At 36.4% G+C, this 18897-nt stretch overlaps 1 long non-coding RNA gene and 1 pseudogene across 2 annotated transcripts in view; both read right to left on the bottom strand.

Annotated features, from left to right (window-relative positions):
* The window catches only part of LOC139440928 (uncharacterized), a 535155-nt gene that overhangs the window by 215787 nt on the left and 300471 nt on the right, over window positions 1–18897 (bottom strand). The gene's annotated exons all lie outside the window — the stretch shown is intronic.
* LOC112298074 (NEDD8-activating enzyme E1 regulatory subunit-like) lies at window positions 2819–9247 on the bottom strand (annotated as a pseudogene).

The following is an 18897-nucleotide window of genomic DNA, read 5'->3' as shown; positions in this document are numbered from 1 at the left end:
GCCTGATTAACTCAATTAGTTAATATCCCTAAGTCACCCAGTTAATAAGTCATTGAATACTGTTAAGCAGTTCATAATGTACTTTATGATTTTCCTGCCTCTGATGTGTAATCATTTATTTGAAGTCTGAAATAATCACTCTCTGAGTTAGCAGTCCTCACTATTACCATCTCAACTATTGCTCTTACTAACTTGGGTGGGCTTCTTTAAATGCACATGTCATGAGTTCAGAAAACCACCACTGAACCTGCCCTAGAGGCATCCTTAGCCATTTTCCTGAAACCTACCACCCTTTGTACATACTAGACTGTGTTCCTCATGGTGAATAACCCCAAAGGTATCCAGTGCTGCTTTTTAAATAATAAGTTTACACATGCTAATAATTTTGTTATAATGTCATTGAATTAATTTGATAATACATATAATGAACCAATAAAAAACACACAAATTAGAGGTCTTGATAGAAAAGCTCAAAAGTATTCAGGCAAATAATACAGAACAATTGAGGGATAAGATAGGTAAGAACCCTAGATCTCTTTTTAAGCATTTACTATTTCTCAACTGAAAATAGAAAGAAAAATAGTGATTTCAGGACATTTCTAAATAAAAAGGAGCACAAACCTCAAACTCTCCTCAAATCATATCTGTGCCTATTTCATAGGGTTATGCTTGAGAATTAAATTAAGCAATGCATACAAAGTAGCTAACATCCTGAGCATCAGTAAAGTTTTCTTGTTGCTGTTGCTTTAATTCACATCCCCTTCATTAGCGCCATTCAAAATTTCTTTGTTTCAAGTTGTTGTCCTTTTCCTGATTTTCTGGAAACGGGTTCATATTTTGCTAATTTAATTATTTATTTACTTTGGAATACATAAATACAACTATATGACTCAAACATCAAAATTTTAAAGGCAAATGGACTCATGGACATGGACAACAGTGTGGGGACTACTGAGGGGAAGGGAGTAAAAGAGGACTTAAAAAGTAATGGAAAAAACACAAGAAAGATTAGCCTTGGCTGGTGTGGACTGCGTGCTGGCCTGCGAACCAAAGGGTCTCCAGGTCGATTCCCAGTCAGGGCCCATGGCTGGGCTGAGGACCTGGTCTCCAGTTGGGAGCGTGCAAGAGGCAACCAATTGGTGTCTCTCTCATACATCGATGTTCCTATACCTCTCTTTCTCCCTCCTTTCCCCTCTAAAAATAAATAAATAAAATATTTTTTTAAAAATTAAATTAAAAAATTTACAAAAACATATTCAGTAAAGGATCTCCTATCCAACATTAGATGAGTGCCCATGGCCCCAACAGGTTACCGCTCTTCTGTGTTTCTTATTTATACTGCCAGGGGAAAATAGCATGCACACACAAGCCAAACACACACATGTGTATATGTGTATACATGCATATATGTTTGTGTGTGTGTATACATATATATATAAATTCCTTTTCTTCTTTTCTATAAAAACCATGGCATACCATATGTCTATTTAATCCATCCACACTGGTTTTCTTTTTCAAAAATTTCCTGGATATTCTTGTTGATTTTCATATGAATTATACAATCAAGTTGTCTAATTTGGGGAAAAAACAGACTTGGTATTTTTATCAAGATCATGTTAAATTTATAAGTAAACTCAGGGAGAATTAGCATCTTAATGATGTTCAGACTTTCTATCCAAGAACATGCTATGCCTTCCCATTTGTTCATACAATCTTTTGTGGCCTTCAAAAGTATTTTTTTTATTTCCGCGTAAGTCTTACATTTATACCTTCAAATTTCTTGTTTAGGAATGTAAAAACTATTGAAATTTGTATATTAATTTATCCTGACACCTGAATGATTTTATTGTTGTAGTAATTATAGTTGTTTTTCTTCATCTGCAAAGTAATTATATCATTTGCAAAGTAATGCTTTTGCTTTCTCATTTCTAATTTTGTTATTTTCATTTCTTCCTCATCTATTTGCACTGGCTAATTTACCACGATTCTTTTCATTCTTTCTCTTTTTTTTAAGTTATTGGGATGATATTGGCTCATAGGGTCATATAGTTTTCAAGTGCCTTTTCCTTATTTCTAACAGAACTAGTAATTCTTCTATTTTTTTTTCCCAGAAAGCATGATGATGGGTTTTGGTTTCAGATAAATATATTTTAATAGATTTTTTAAATTTTTAGAATAAATATGAAATGTTGTAACATGCTAGTTTAGTGTTTGTCAAAGTAGTTACATATTTTTTCTTCTGACAATATTATATTATTAGATATCCTAATATTAAACTATCCTGGTCATATGGTATTATTCTTTTAATATGCTGCTGGATTCCAAATGCTAAGATTTATTTAGGAGTTTCATACTGATCTTCTAGAAAGACATTGATCTAGAACAGTGATTATCCAATCTGACTACATATTGCAATGAAACAAATCAATAACATAAGACACAATCAATAACAACAGACCAATACTTATCCACTCCCACCATGCACCAGCCCATTACATCAGAATCTTTGGAAGTGCAGCCTGTGTATTTGGGGAAGCTAATGTAAAGCCAGGGCTAGAAACATTGGTCAACCATTTCCTCTGTATAAATTCAAACGTGTTGCTGCTGTTTTAAGATCAGTATTATGTTCATTTTTTTTTATAAATGAGAAAAATGTTTATTAAGCAAACAATTTAACAGTTCTCCCTTAGCAGAATTTTACATATTTGAGCACAACCTGAAGGCAATTAAAGTTTTAATTAATACACTATATACGGTGCTCATTCTACAACTGAAAAGTTGCTTAAGTTTGTGACATGCCACATAAATGTAAGTACTATTAAAAGTAAAAGTAAGTATTAAAAATTACAAAGTGTTTGGTGATTGTGTTGATAACCTCTTGAGTGGCAGCTCCTCCTACGAATGCGGCAAGGGTGTGTGGCTCCACACCGGCAAAATTCGTGGACATAACCATCTTTCACCATTGCAGATAGTCCATATTCATGAGGGAAGCTGGTGAGACAAGACTTCAACTTTCCTTTATCTTCTTCAACTTGATAGTTCTATACCCCTGGATATCTACCATGTTGTTTATGAAATCTATCCACCACCCATAACATTAAGTAGAATATCATCTCATTATCTAGATTGTCCATGCTGGAAATAATTTCATCCCTGTTCACTGCATTCAAGCCATATTCTTCAGCTAAGGATTGACATCTTACCGCTCAGAGAAACAGAATTGCTGCAGAGTAATTGTAATTCTTTCTCTGGAATTCTCTGGACTTCGGTGCCTGGACTATAGACTGCAGCAATTTGGGAACATGATTCCCCACAGCAGCAGCTTCTTCCTTTGCTTTGTCATGGTAAATATCTTTTTGTAGTTTTATATATTTGGCAGAATCTGCAGTCATGTCAAGAACTGTGCCTGGGAAACGTAAATTTCCCTGACCCTCTTTGGCCACAAATTCCTTTAAGGCATGAGCTAAAATCCAAAATGATGGAATGGAGTCTGTTTGGTGATATTTATGCAGTGATCATCATTAAATATATCTTGTACTTGGGATCTGAGTCGTATTTAGTGCCATGTTCACATTTTTTAATAGCTTCTTCAAAATTCTCTTCATCTTCCGCATTCCCACTTTAATTCTTTAGAATTCCTTGCCTAATCGAATCTCAGAACTCTACTTTTTCTTTATATGTTTTGGTTATTCATCCATTTGTTTCACTATACCACTGTGCTAAATGTTTAGCTATAATCATACTCCATGGAGTGTGGCTATGGTCCTTTTTGTCCATATGATCCAAATCATAAGACTGAAAATGTTCTCACAGTTCAGGAAAAAGGGCTTCCCTAGTCATAGACCCTCTAATGCATTATCTGGGTAAGATTCTATTACTGGATTTCTATCATGATCCTCATATAACCAATTAGTCCATATGTCCTACAGATCAAAAGAGGGATTTAGAAATTCCAGAGGACATCTGGACAATGTGCTTTCAGGAAGCTGAGTTGCAACCACAATGGTAAACCTACAGAAAAATGAAGGATCGCTGTCTACAAGGTTTTCTGGATTCTCAGTGGTTGGTCATCCTTGTGCTCCTTGAGCAGGTTCCCGGGGTGCTCCAAGGCTGCCACAGCCACGCAGAGAGTGGATCCGCTGTGGAGTACCCCCAAACCTCCCCGAGTGAGCAGGTGCACTGTGTTCATTTCTTTAAAATATTTTGGAATTTTTCGTACATCACTTTTGCTCCTTGTCTATTTTTCTAGCTCATTAACTCCTGCTGTTCTTTATTTTTTTTATTTGTTTTGTTGTCCCTTCTTTCATTAGATAATTAATTTTTGTAGCCTTTATTATTTATTTATAGAAGAATTGGAGGCTATGAATTTTCTTTGAACATTGCTTTAGCTGTATCTTACCAGCTGTAATAGGTACTGTGGTGTAGCCATCATTTTTTCTACATATTCTGAAATTTCATTTTAGTTTATATTTTCTCTTTGACCCCAGAATTGAAAGATTTTCCTCCAACCAGTTGGAAATTTTATTTTCTGATTCTGTTCACAGTGTGAGTTTTGTTGCTCTGTGATCACAAAATGTTTACTTGGCTATTTACACATCTGGAGACAATTGTAGTTTCCTACATTGCTTGGGACGTGATCTGGGTAGGGGTTCATGGCTATTGTAAAATAATGCTTACCTTCTATTTTTATGAAATAAAACTTAATATACAACACATAAATCTGCATTATTTTTGTCTTCTGTATACTTGTTTTTTTTACACCATCTACTAATGAACTGGAAGAGGGAATATATTATTGTATTTCTATTTTTCTTTACATGGCTTATGTTTTATATATGTTGATGCTATAGTATTGGTGCACAGAAAATTATAACAATTACATCTTCATTGCAGTTTCGTCCTTCAGCATTACAAAAGACCCTTCTCCATCTTATTTATATAATGCCTTTGGTCCGAATGCCTTTTTGTTTGATATTAATACCATGTTATCATCTACCTTTTCTGTTTCTATTTGTATGGCAGATCTTTGCTTATCCTTTTAATTTTTCTAAATCATTTTGATGTATACATTCTTTTCTTGTTTCTGCCATAAGTAGAAATGCTGCTAATGTTTTCTCAGAAAGCATAATGGTTGTCTATATGTAACAGTGGTTCTCATCAGGGGTGAACTTGCCCTCCAGTGGATATCTGGCTGTGCCTGGGGACAATTTTGGTTATCACAAGCTGGGGGCGGGGCAGCAGGTTGCTACTAACATCTAGTGGGAATAATCTCAGGATGCTGATAAACATCTTGTAGTGTATAGGACAGCATCCAACCCCCACCCCCACCCAGAGAATTTCCAGCCCAAATGTCCATGGTGATGAGGTTGAGAAACCCTGACATACAGAATGGGTCTGCTCTGTGATCCAGATTGAAATTATTTGTATTTTAATATTGACTTTAGAAGACTTATTAAATACATTATTTGTATGACAAATATATTTGGTCTTGGTTGCCATATCATTTTATGTTTCCTTGTACTTACTGTTTTTTAAGTCTTTCACTATGTTGTCTGTTTTCTTTTGTATGTTTGTAGTTCTATTATTAAAGAACATGGTTTTTAATTTGTTTTACTAATTACCTTTATAGTTATATATTTATATAGTATCTTTGGTCCTCTAATTTTGCGGGTGATATCATAGTAGTTTCCTACTATGAGCAATGAAAAATATATCATATTCTATCCTCCTTGGCATTCTATCCTGTTCCTCTCCCACTTGATTTTGGTCAATAGTATTACATTTCTTGATATTTACCTTTATACTACTAAGTGGCTATGTTTCTACCTGCTGTTTTATCAGTGGTAGATAATATTCATTAATTCACAGCTATTATCGAAAATAATCAACATTTTATTTTCAATCTGCTTTCCACTCTTAATTTTACCAGTTGTATTATTTTTACAATGATAACCTTGCTACTCAAAGCATAGGCCAGGGACTAGCAGCATCGGCATCATCTGGGAGCTGGTCAGAAAGATAGAACCTCAGGCCTCGCCCAGACCTAATTTTTTGGAATTTGCATTTTAGCAAGGATCCTGGGTGGTCTAGTCTATAAAATTCACATTTGGTCTGTCACTCTACTTCTCATGTTAGCATTAGTCTTAGTTCTATCAACTATGTGGAATATTCACTGACAATCCTTCTGCTGTGTTTCCCCCAGTTACCTCGTGTTTGGCTGGAGTTTATTTTGAAGTAATTTCCTCCAGAAGAGTTCATTGTAAGAATATATGTTGACTTCTCATAGGTTTAAAACAATTGGTTTCTGGATTTTATACCAGAAGGAAAGTGTAACTAGCTGTAACATACTTCATTCATAGTTTCTTTCCTTAGGTATCTTGTAGATGTAATTGTATTATTTCTGGGGATTAAAGATTGCTGTGGAGTAAATTGAGACCAGCCTGATTTTTAACCCCTTAAACATGACACAATCTCTTTGGCCTAGCAGCTCAAGTCCTAGAATTTTGCTAGAATATTCTTGATGTTGACCGAAATGGGTCAAATTTCCTGGCACTGGAGCCCATTCAATAGGTAAATTCATTCTTTTCTTTCAGAAAAAATTTGTTAAATTGTATCTCAAAACAGTGGATTCACTGCATTAACACTGTTTTCTTCCACTAGGAATCCAAATAAACATATGGTGGGGCTCCTTTTCATGTCTTCGATTTCTATCATCTCCTTTCTGATCCTTTACATCTCTGTCTCTACACCTATGTCATTTCATTTGTCTTATTCCTGTCCTCTGTGCCCTTATCATCACCTCCACAGTGTCTCTTGGCTTTATGATGCTTCCCATCGCACTTTTCGCCCGCATTTCATTATTTTTCTCCCTCCTCTTCCCTGAGTTATTCCACCTCACTCTTCATTGCTCCAACCACCTCACAATTTCTTTCCTGAATTCTTGCATTCCTGTATTGTTTTTTTAAAGATAAGATTTTAAAAAAATTAGTGGCATCACATCATTCACAATTCTCACCTGTTCCAACAATATTGTTCTCATGGATGTGTTTTTCTCGGTAAAGGATGATGCTCTTTTCCTCCTTTACAAATTTTATCTTTTATAGCTGCTCTGTCCATTTTCTCATAATGTTTAGATCTGTGTCATATGAGTTGGGCTTTTCTGGAAGAGTTGTTTGTGAGAAGTTGCTACACTTGTGGAGGAATTAGTGTTCCCAAGAATCTCTTCTCAGATAATGCCAGGCTCCTTCCTGTCAGTGTGGCATATTCCTTCATAGTACTCCTGCCTCTTCAGGGTTTCTGAACATGGTGAAGGTGGGCTCTGTCACCTGTCCACTCAGTGCCCTGTTGGAACCCTTTGCAGTTAAGGAACCCAGCCACTGCCCCTCAGGGCATGTTGCTGACTGCAGGAGGTGTGTTTGGGTTGCAGAGTTATAGCACCTACTGCTGTTTGTTCTCTCTCTTCCACCTCCTGGAAAACAGTCACTATGCAAACACATTTTCTTTCGGCAGCCCTTGCAAACATTCTAGTCTGTATTCCAGTTCAACGAAAAATATCAGCCAGGTTTTTGCTTTCCTTCTCCATGTTGGTTTTTGAAGGTTTCCAAGCAGACAAAGAAAGAATGTTGAGTTTATGAACACATGTTCCTGGCAGAACCCTGCCCTTACTGATTTTTAAGAACTCTTTATTATCATTAACACTTTATCTTTTGAAATATTGACCTGGATTTTTACCTTTTGGTTTTTTCCATAAATAAAAATTTAATTTTCATACCAAAAAACCTATTTAATTTTCACCTGTCTCCTCTCTTTGCTTTTATTCTAAAATGGCTTTCTCTATTCTGAGATCTAAGTTGGTAACATATCTTTCATCTGGTTATTTCTTCTAAATTTACTTTTTTACACATAACTTTTTAATTGATCACCAATGTATGGTCATACATTGTGTGAGGTAGAGAGTTCTAAAATATTTTTGCCCCAAATAATTAATTTTGCAATGCAATTTTTATTAATCCTTTCCCCATTAAATTGAAATGCTCCCTTTAGCTATATAAAGTATTTTTCCTGTTTAATTTCTATACTTATGTTTTGTTACACTGAAATGTCTATTTCATCTTATGTTAGTATCATTGTCATTTTAATTATTGCAGCTTTATAATGTGTTTAGTGCAACTTTACCATATCACTTTCTTTTTTCAAAATTATCTTTATATATTTAGGTTTCTTTCTAAAAAATAATTACCAGCTTGTAGATATTCATTCTCTCTACAAATAGATATAGATAGTCTCTTGTAATTAATTCATTATTTGACAAAAAATGAGTACTTCGAAGAAAATACAGGTAGCAAGAGAAAAATCAGGTTACATTAAAAAAATTAAGGGTTAGTGATTCAAGAGTGTGGAAATAAAATAAAATCAACATAGTGAGTGGTTTAGAATTACTTTTCCCTTTACCTTCCTCTCTTCATTGTCTTTCATCCAAATACCATTATGTCTTTGGAAAAAAATAATGTTTTCTTAATTCTAAAGTAAGTATAATTTTTAATCTCACTGTATTCTCCACAACTAGTTACTTAAGTTTTTCTTTTTTTAAATAAATCCTTCTAATAACTTAAATCTCTGAAAAACTAGGGAAAAAATATCTTAAAAGATAAGTGAGTACATAAAAGAATGGTGTGGAACACAGATTACAAATATGATAGATAATATTTAATGCAACATAAGACATTACCACCAAATAAACAATAACAATCATAAAATAATAATAATTAGTAGCTATAATATTTCATTGGCTACCATTTGCTGAGCACTAGCCTGCCCAGCACTGTAGATTTCATAGAGCATTTCATTTAATTCCTCACAAAACCCAGGAGACAAGTACCTTTATTAGCTCAGTTCCATAAATAAGAAGTGTAGAGCTTTGGGAGGCTAAGAATGTGCCTTGGGTTAGCCTGGCATGGATGGGCAGGGAGAATCAAACCCAGATCTGCTTGATCCAAAGCCTACTGACTTAACCACTATGCTTATTTGAGGGAATGAGTCAGGGAAATGAGTATCTCAGGGAAAGGATGCCTGAAGAAAATGGCTTCCATGTGCAAACTGTGAGTAGGCCACAGTGGGGTTTTCCAGCTGTTCCCAGAAGCTTACTGCATGCGTGTAGTTGTCATCAGTCACACACTGAACGCTGGAAATCTTCCTCTCTTCTCCTTTCGTAGCACGGTGGACGTGCTTTGGAGAGTCTGGCCACCATGGCCCTAAGAGTGCTATTTGTTATAAGGGTATACAAGATGGAAGCAGTCAACTCACCAGGTTATGAAACAGCAGAGGAGGGCATGTTAGACAAGCCACTAGTCATTCACTTGACATTCAAGAGATATTTATTAAGAGCCCACCTTGTGCCAGACACTCTTAGAGAGCTTGGGACTCATGAATAAAACAAACATCCCTGCCCTCTTGGAACCTGCATTCGAGTGAGGGGAGATTTAAAAAAACAACACCAATAAACAGCAAATTCAGTAGATTCGAAAGTAATAAAAGCTATGGAGAAAGGACAAGAGTAGGGAAGGCAGAGGGTGGGGTGGGGAGCAGCAGTGAGTGTGAGGGGAGGTCCTGTCAAGGCAGCTTCCACTGTGGAAAACTCATTCACATGCCCAGGGTTTCGGAAGTGGTACAAACACTGCTCTGTTCTAGTCTGTTTTCCTGTGACAATGGCTGAAGTCCTTATTGGCATCAATGTTATCATGATCATCATCAGCAAGATATTATTTTATTGACCCATTTATTAAGCAATCATGATATGTCAGACACTATAAATGCAAACCATTTTAAAATATGATTTAATTTAGTTAGCAAGCATTTTATAGCATCTGTTTGCCTTTAATTGGCATTTTTGTATAATATGTTTGGCCCATGACATGGGACATAGTAGGTCCCATGGTCCTTCCCTTCATATTCCTCCTGGGACTATGCACAAGTCCAGGCCCTCAAGCACAGCATACACCGAGCACAGACACCCGGAACATGTTTGCTGATGACTGCAAAACAAAAGCAGATTCGTGGAAAAACAGTGAGAGGACCAAAAATGTGCAGGAGGGGATCGAATGCAGGGGCCTGTGTGCACAGTCCCAGGCAAGCTGTGGAAACAGGGCTGCTAGTGCTCAGCAGGAGGCGAGAGCAGAAGCCACGCTGACCACCAGTTCTTTGCACTCCCACTGTCCTCCTGTTGCCATTTTCTTTTCTTTTCCTTCTTTCCCCGCCTCCCGCCCCTTAGACAGCTCACTTGCCAGGGATGCTGCCTGAACTGCTCTGGAGCAGTCTGTGCTTGCTCATAATTGATAAATGGAGGTGTTTTCCAATAACCTTATAAATCACAGCATGCAAATGGTTACAGTCGGGATGGGGAAGAGTGAATCTGCGGGGTTGGAGAAGCCATAAGTACCTTGAAAATAAAGAATAACCCTTGCAAAATGACAAAGATAATTTCTTTTAGTATAATTGCCTGGATGGGTATTAGCCATGAAACTACAGAAGGAAAAAAAAAATAACCAAACACCAACAGATATTCTTATTTTATGGGAACAAAAAAGCATGATGTATTCCAAAACAGTTTGTGATAACTAAATTACATAACCTGTTATGTTTTATCCCTAAATGGCTTATTTTTCACTGTGTCTTATCCTCTTTGGTGCTTTGAATTTCCTCAGAAGTAGGTGGAGTAAGATCTTAAATTAATTTTTATTACATAAAAGGAAAAATCATATGCCAAAGCCAGAGGTCAAAATGTAAAATTATTTAGCTATTTCTCACGATGAGATGGAAAGAGTTAATGTTAACTTTTTCACATCTAGGACTTCTATAATTGTTGAATCATTATTTTCATTCAGCATTTCATATTCATAAGAGGGGCTTCTTTAATTTTGTGGGAAGCTTTGCTGAATATTAAATATTCCCAAGATTCTTTACAGTCAGGAATTGTGGATTTTTGTATACAGCATGCTATTGTTATAATTTAACCTAAAGAAAGCCAAATTAAAACTGATTTACTAAATAGGTTAAGGATAGCATACTTATTCACGATTTCAACCCTATTTCATGCTTAGACAGGCAGATCTTAATTATACACAAAAGAATACAAATGTTATTAGCATGATAATAATTATTTAGAAGATGTCCTCTTTAAAAAAAAATTAAACCAGTATTGTCATCCGTGCAGCTACATTTTTCAACGGAATGACAGCTTTGCTAGTCACAGATATGTTCAAAGTACATATACAATATTCAAAGCTGTACAGCAGACATGTTATCTGCATGAGCTCGGATATGCAGGGCCGGCAACGACTGCACACTAATCATTATGTCCTACCCACGGTACTACATGCAAATACAATCCTTTGTGACATTTTGTCAAATATTTTGAGGATTCTATACTCCTTATCACACCTCCATCCCCATGTCCTCATCAACAATCAGGCATCCAGAAATCAGTTCCACGCATGGCACGGACTCTAGCTAGTCACCAGCATAACACCATGCCAAATTAGTGACAAGGAAATGAAAGATTTACATATAAGTGGCTAACAGGCAGGGAGGGCACAGGCAAGGCAAACTCAAGTGTATATTCACTGCCTTGCCAGCTATGTATGGCAGAGGCAGCCCTGGGAAAAGCAACTTCACCTTGTATTTGTGGAGCAAGAGATGTAAACATTACGTATAGTACCCAGCATATGACATAACAAATAAATCAATTTATAGGTCCTATATTTGGAGAACCTATATCATGGGGTCGATACCAATTGTCAATAAGCCCATATATGATCAGACTGAGAAACTGTAGAAATGTTTCAGGGTTAGAGAGTTGGCTACAGTACAAGCAATGCATTTTTGAACATTGATTTGCCAGAAGTGTATCTGTTGTCTGTTGCTCCAGGCTGGCATTTTTAATTATTTCTGGGACAAATGGATCCATGATACACAGAAAATCTGTAGGGCTTCTTGTCAAATTAATAAAATAATAATGAAAGTAGTCATCTCAGACTGCAACCTGTCAAAAATCCTTGAGAGCTCCGTAGTGATCTAGATGGTTAACAAACTAAAAGGCTCCTGCACGCTATTTTAAATCCTAAATGCGGTGACATAAAATAGATTGTGTAGTGTCCATTGTATACAATGACACCTACTGTGACAAAACCCGACTATGTTTAATGACCTTTTTAAATCTTATACCTAGAGTCCATAAAAGCATTGTAATTCAGTTGTAAAACACACTTTAATAATCAAAATGCAGCTGTTAAAATAGCATTGCTCATAATTCTAACTTGAGGCAATTTTTTTTTTGTTTTTAATGCAGAAGAGCAGACCACAGTTTAAAATTCCTATGAGGTCACTATTGGCCATTACAGTGTTTTTTTGCAACTTAATAATAGATGTTTTAAAGTTTAAGTGCAGCCTCAGGCACTCATAAGCATTTATTACAAATCGCTGGTTGCCTCCCTTATGCAGAGAGGAATAACATTTACATACAGTAGCACGGATTAATAAGATAAAAAATTTGAAAAAGCCGTCAGTCAGGGAGTGAAACTGGTGCTAATAAAGCCCACTATATTCTTCGGAAATATCAAGCCGTCTGTTCCAATATTTTGCCATTCCCCATGAGGTATACAAATCCAAATCAGATAAGTCTCAAGCAATGCCAAAGACATGCTGCTCGGCTCTCCAGTGGCACCCGGCTGAATCTTTTATTTATCTTCAGAGCAATTGTACATTCTAGTATACTAAAGACTGAAATAAACTGAACATCACTCATCAGAAAGTTTCATAAAACGGGGCCCTCTCCTTCCTTGTTTGCTAAACCATGATTAGTGAGAGAAAAGCACTGCAAAGTATGTATCATGGTAGGGAAATATAATAGTGGGCATGGGACCTCTGTAAGCAAGGGCTAGTTAAAGAGACCCACATCTTGCTGGAGTTTAAAATAATGCTCACGTGAAATCAGACCTAGAGGAGAGAAAATGGCTTTAGGAAAGGGAGTCCACAAGCCTTGCCCGCCCTCCGTTTTGGTGTGGCTCAAACCCAAAGGTGCAGGGGAAAGCGAAAGCAAAATAGCACACATAATTTCACACGATGATTAAACTGCAAAGATCCTTGTTATAACAAATCACTGTGTCACTCTCCCAAACTGCAGCCTAACAAAACTGCACATAAAATCGCTTCTGCCCCTCAGAACACTGCTAATTAAAAAGTACAACCGTTAGTGTTCTGATTGGGGATGAGGCTGCCCGTTATTTGCAGCCCAAGTGAACATTGATAAAAGAAATTTATTTATTTATACATAATTATTATTGTTACCCCACTGAACAGTGCTGGGGATTTAGAGAAATGAGACACCACAGTTCTAATTTTTCTTCAAGAAGTCTGCCATATTAACTCCATTGAATAATTACTGAAAAGTAATACACTCGTGTAATATTACCTTATGCAAAATTGCATTAATCAAAAAGTGAGTCTGCTGCAATCAAGTAATTTGGAGATGGGGAAGGCACACATGCATAGCATATTTTCCTCGGGACTTATTTTCCTTACAGCGGGGTATTTACTAATAGTTTGGTAGCAATGATCCCATGAAAAAAGGGGTGTAAATCAGAGGGTGAAAAATACAGCCCTGCTCTTACATAGAGAAGGCCACATAAATGGCAAAGGCATGGCCAGTTACTATCTTGACAGCCTGTTCCATGGCTCCAACTCTGTACACAATAAAATAAATCCCGCTTGACCTCTCCAAGGAGACAGACCATTGTTCCCCACACGAAGAAGTAAACGTAGATGCTTAATTACACCCAGGCAGCTTTATAGAACATGGGGCTTATGATACAAAATGAACGGTTTCCTGTTGTGGTAGGCTTTCTACGGAAATTAAGGAAAAGGGAAAAAAACGTATACGTGGGGCAGATCATTCCAGGTGTGCATGAAACGTGGCAAATTAGTAAAGGTTCCTGTGCATACATAATGTCTCATAAATACCGGAGTCCTAACAGCCCTAATGCAAGTGCGGTCGTTTTTATAGCCTTTTGTCTTGCAAGTTTTGCAGAGAAGAGTAGAAGGGGCCTCTCGGATTAGAATCTAGCCCTGTGTGACCACAGGGGACAAAATAGCAGTCATTAGAAATATGCATTTCATTTCTTTATTTTTAAGAGGCCTGGTGGCAGGGTGGCAGGCTGGGCTGCTGGTTACGGTGTTGTGGTATGGGTTGTTGTTTTCGTTGTATTCTTCTCAGTGGCCATGGCTGTGAAGTGTGGTTTCTTCCACCAGCCTCTCCCAGGCTAGCTGTGAATAGTGCCCATTTTGAGATTAGGAGATTAGGTTATTCATCACTGGAGATGCTCCCTGCTGTGCCGCTACTATCAGAGCGCAGCCAAATCAAAACATCTCTGGAAGGCATTTCAGAATAATTGAATGCATCATAATTTCCCTATTAATACATATCTCATATTACAGATTATGCATGAAATGTTCACATTATCTGTTACTTTTTGTTAACGTCTTGCTCCTTGCCAGTAAATTTAATACACAGAGTGAATCAGCATGCTACGATGAAGGGATAGGTTACTGATAGCCATTTTTTTTTTCAGGATTCAGTAGAAAATTAAAGTAAATCGATCATTTTATAGCCCCACTGGAATGGTTACAAGGGCATGTTGCTAAGCAAATGGTAATTTAAATGTACTGTGTAATTTTTCTATGCAATTTACTCAAGGCAAATTTTATTTTTCAGTTAATATCAGATGCTCTTTATCTGTTAGCACATGATGTATCTGTGATAGACAAATTATTAATCTATGTTTTAATCAAATGCTGCAGCTTGACAGCTGGTCACATCAGCACTATAAGAGTTAAATCCTGTACCTGGAAGAATATGAGTATTATTAATACCTGAAAAAAAGATGATTAATTCAATATTCACTTCTATAAAAAGTATGCACTAAATTGCAACAAAAAGTAATACAAGTAAGTCCTAATGAAATCAAATAAAAATGTCCATATCTCATAACACAAAGGGGTATTCAGTGTTTTCAAATTGATTGTACATTTGCATTTCATGAAAGTTATCTGGCCACAAAAGATGTTCTTCTTTAATATTTTATGATTTTGACAACATTTTTAATGTACTGTGGAAGGGTATAACTGGAAATGTGATAAACATTTTAGGACAAAGACATGTTACCCATGGTAAAAACTAGTCTTCTTGGGAATATTCAATTAACAGATAATTATTTTTCTCTTTCTTTAGAAGACAAGTATGTACCCTGTATATCAGGATAGTTTAATGTTATAATGAATCAAAAGTTTCATATTTTAAGACAGATAAGAATATATAAAAGAATCTCCATTTGATGACACCCATCATTTTTATGAAATTAAAAAAGGAAAAGAAGGAAGGCCCCATTTACCCTTCAGGTTGCTAAAGTCAAGGCAAGACCCTCCTGCTGCTGGTGTACAAAATGTATTATTGTCATTAATGAAAAAGTTAATGGGCCATTTTCTTATATATCAATTTACATTTTACAATTTGAGTATACAAATGATATGTACAACAGAGAGCTGATTATTTTTGCTCAAGGAAATAGTTTTAATGTGTTTTTATGGACATCAAATGTTGTGAATAATGATGCATCCACAGAATGCAAATAGGCTGACAGCTCTTGGGCTGTGATCAACAGTCCTTGGATAAAAGGTCTGCTGGGACAGTAATGTTCTGTGGAGGCCCTGAACAGTAAAAAATGGGAAACAAGGAGGATACCGGGATATCTGAAAGGTACATCGGCAGATGGGATTTGAAGTCTGTGACTCTCGTACAGACATTAGATAATGTTCCCAGTATTAAGAGAAAAATGTGTTTAAAAGAGAATGTGTCTATATAGCCATGAACTGCAGAAAGAAAGTTATTGCCAATTCCCGTTGATACAATCAATTTCCTGGAATTAGATATGGCCCACCATATAAGAACTGAATTTTAATAACACATTTATAATACAGTCTCAAGTCACCGTTGGTTCACTAACTTCTATGTGGGGGGATGACTGTTTCTCACCCCTTAAAGGCAGTCACTGCTGCAGACAAACAGGAGTGTCTCCAGGAATACTACACAACAGAGTTCTTTGGAGGAGATCGGGGGAAAAAAAATTGTTGATTTGACATAAACTGATTCCCTTCTGCAAGAGGCATGGAATAATGTCAGATCTGCTGTGAGACCACACGCGCAGCCCCCAAACAGGGCCCATTCCTTCTTTTGCTCATTGCAGTTTGTAAACAGGTCCCATCTGTACCGTACGGCCACACATTCTGCCCCAATACTCCTGTACCTGTAAAGATAACTGAGTATTTTGGTGAGCAGCCAAAGCCACACATGCCTACCCACCCACTATCCCAGAATGGACCTAATCAATTTCTACCTGGGACTGGAGGGTTGCAACATAGTCCTGTAGCCACTCACACACACTCACATGCGCAGAATCAGGTTACGCCGGCAGAACGCCAAGGCATCTGGATGGCAATGAAAATTTCCACCATTCACTTCCCTTTGTCATCTGCATATTTGGGAAAGAGGACTCAGTAGCTTTCTCCCATCAGTGGGAATTCTCATTAAAAAAAAAAAAAAAAAAAAAAAAAAAAAAAAAAAAAGGAAAAGCAGAAGTGAGGCTGAGTTACTTGCTTTCTTTAAAAAAACAAAACAAAACAAAACAAAACCCCCTGGGTGATAACTTCCTCAGTAACTAAATATGAGTTAACTTGAAAGAAATGCTTCTAAGTCCATGTAAATGCAAAACAAAATGTCAAAATGTTTCCCCAAAATTTCTTAACCTGCTTCTTATGATTTGGGAAGAGAAAGGGGTCACAAACAGAAGCGAGCATGACCTGAATATAGCACCTGTGATAAGCTTCATAGGGAAAATTTAAATAAAATGGGAAAATTTCTATACCAGTTACATTTTTATTAAAACATGGGAATTTCCCAAATCATCAACAATGTTGTAAGACCAGAAAGTATATTATGCCTTCTGGATATAATAAGAGACAGCTACATGTAAAGAAACACCTACCCATATGTGAATATAAATAAGAAGCCTAATGGAGATGGACAAATTGCTCTTCAGGGTGAAATATAGTGATGCAAGTAGAAATGCATTGCTCTGGGATTCCAGCATTATCAAATCTTTATTTTTCATTTTTTTAACAAGAATTGACAAATTCGCAAAGCTTTTGTTCCAAGATTACCTTCTTATATATTTTTTTCACCACCTCCTCCTCTGCCACCAAAAAGCTCATCTTTGAGTGTTGCCTTTTAGGCAATGATAAGCAAAGTTCCCTGCAGTGCTTTCATCAACATTGCCTAGAAAAGTGCACAGTAAAAACAACCACCGTCACGATGAAAACGAACCCCACCTCTGAAACTTCCTTCCCCCTAACAGGGACAGTTATAAGTCTCAGGAAATGGGGACCCATATGCCTGTATTGAAACCTAGATAACTGGAATTATTTGAAATTAGAAACACCGAGCACAAAAATAATTAAATTTGGAAAGTCTCCTAGAAAATGATGTAAGCTCCCGAAGTTACTCCAAAGAGAGCATCTTTCCCACCCACCTCCATCCAAAACAAAGTTACTTTAATTTCTTCCTCTGGTCTGGAAATCAACATGCCTACATCCTCTTATATTTGAATTTATCTTCTCTGCCAAAATCCAGCATCAATGCCTTTAGGTGCACATAGGAGATGAAATGCGCTGGATCTGCCGTCTTTAACCATTTTTCTAAGCATGAGTAAAATCTTAGGAGAGTTAACTGACCTCATATGCATGTAAATTAATTGTACAATAAAATTGTTTTCTCCTAAAAATACTATGTATATAGTTTCTTTATATATATATATATATATACATACACACATATATATGTATATATATATATGAGAGACATGTAAGCCTAAGGGTTTCCTTAAAACTTTTGTTACACTACAACAGGTCATTTAGTTAGTGAATGTTTTTGTTATATAGCTTAAACTAAATTAGTTTTAGTATAGTTGAGAACACTATAGTTGAAGGAAATAAACTCAATAAATTCTAAATTATACTAAAGTATAATTATATACTAAATTATATACTAAAGTGTATAATTTAGAATTTATCAAGTTTATTTCCTTCACCTGATTACCCAAGAAATCAGAAGTGCCAGTGGCTCCTGAGTATTTTGTCATAATTGAAAGGATAGTAGAAACAATTTGAATTTCAGCAAAACCTGCATTTCACCTTTTCATTCTGGATCTAAAAATCTCACTCTTTCTTTATAAAGAAAGTGGATGTGGTCATCTGCCATGGAATCAGGTATAACTCAAAAAAAAATCCAAAACACGAAAGAGTTTTACTCAGAAAGGCAGGAAACAGTGAGATAGTAGTTCCAACCACCTGAGCGAGCCACCAGTTTACAGAAGTATCCAGTGTCCTTTTTACCCATAACCAATGTTATAAAATTAACAGAGTCAAAAAATTGTTAAAGCCACCATTACCCCAACCCTACAAAATAACTGATATTATTTATTTCACAACATCATCTTGTTCCTAAACATACATACATTTTCCATATTGTGGATAGCACGGGCAGTATACTTTTCTACCTAACACTATGGATTAGGCATTCTCCTTCCTTATCATAATTGAATGGTCTTTCAGGAGACTATCTTTTTGAATAAATGAATAATTTTTCTACCAGAAGCAGTACTATCACTTTGTTTTTAGAGAGGAAGCCTTTCCTCTCTGATAGAAAATATAGAAGTCACGTGAAAGCCTGACATCCTTTGCACTGAAGTCAGTACCGTGGTCCACCAGCCTTCCTTCTTACTTAAGGGCCAACTG

Source organism: Desmodus rotundus, chromosome 5 (genome assembly GCF_022682495.2).
Source record: "Desmodus rotundus isolate HL8 chromosome 5, HLdesRot8A.1, whole genome shotgun sequence".
NCBI lineage: Eukaryota > Metazoa > Chordata > Mammalia > Chiroptera > Phyllostomidae > Desmodus > Desmodus rotundus.
This window is presented reverse-complemented; position numbering and strand designations above follow the sequence as displayed.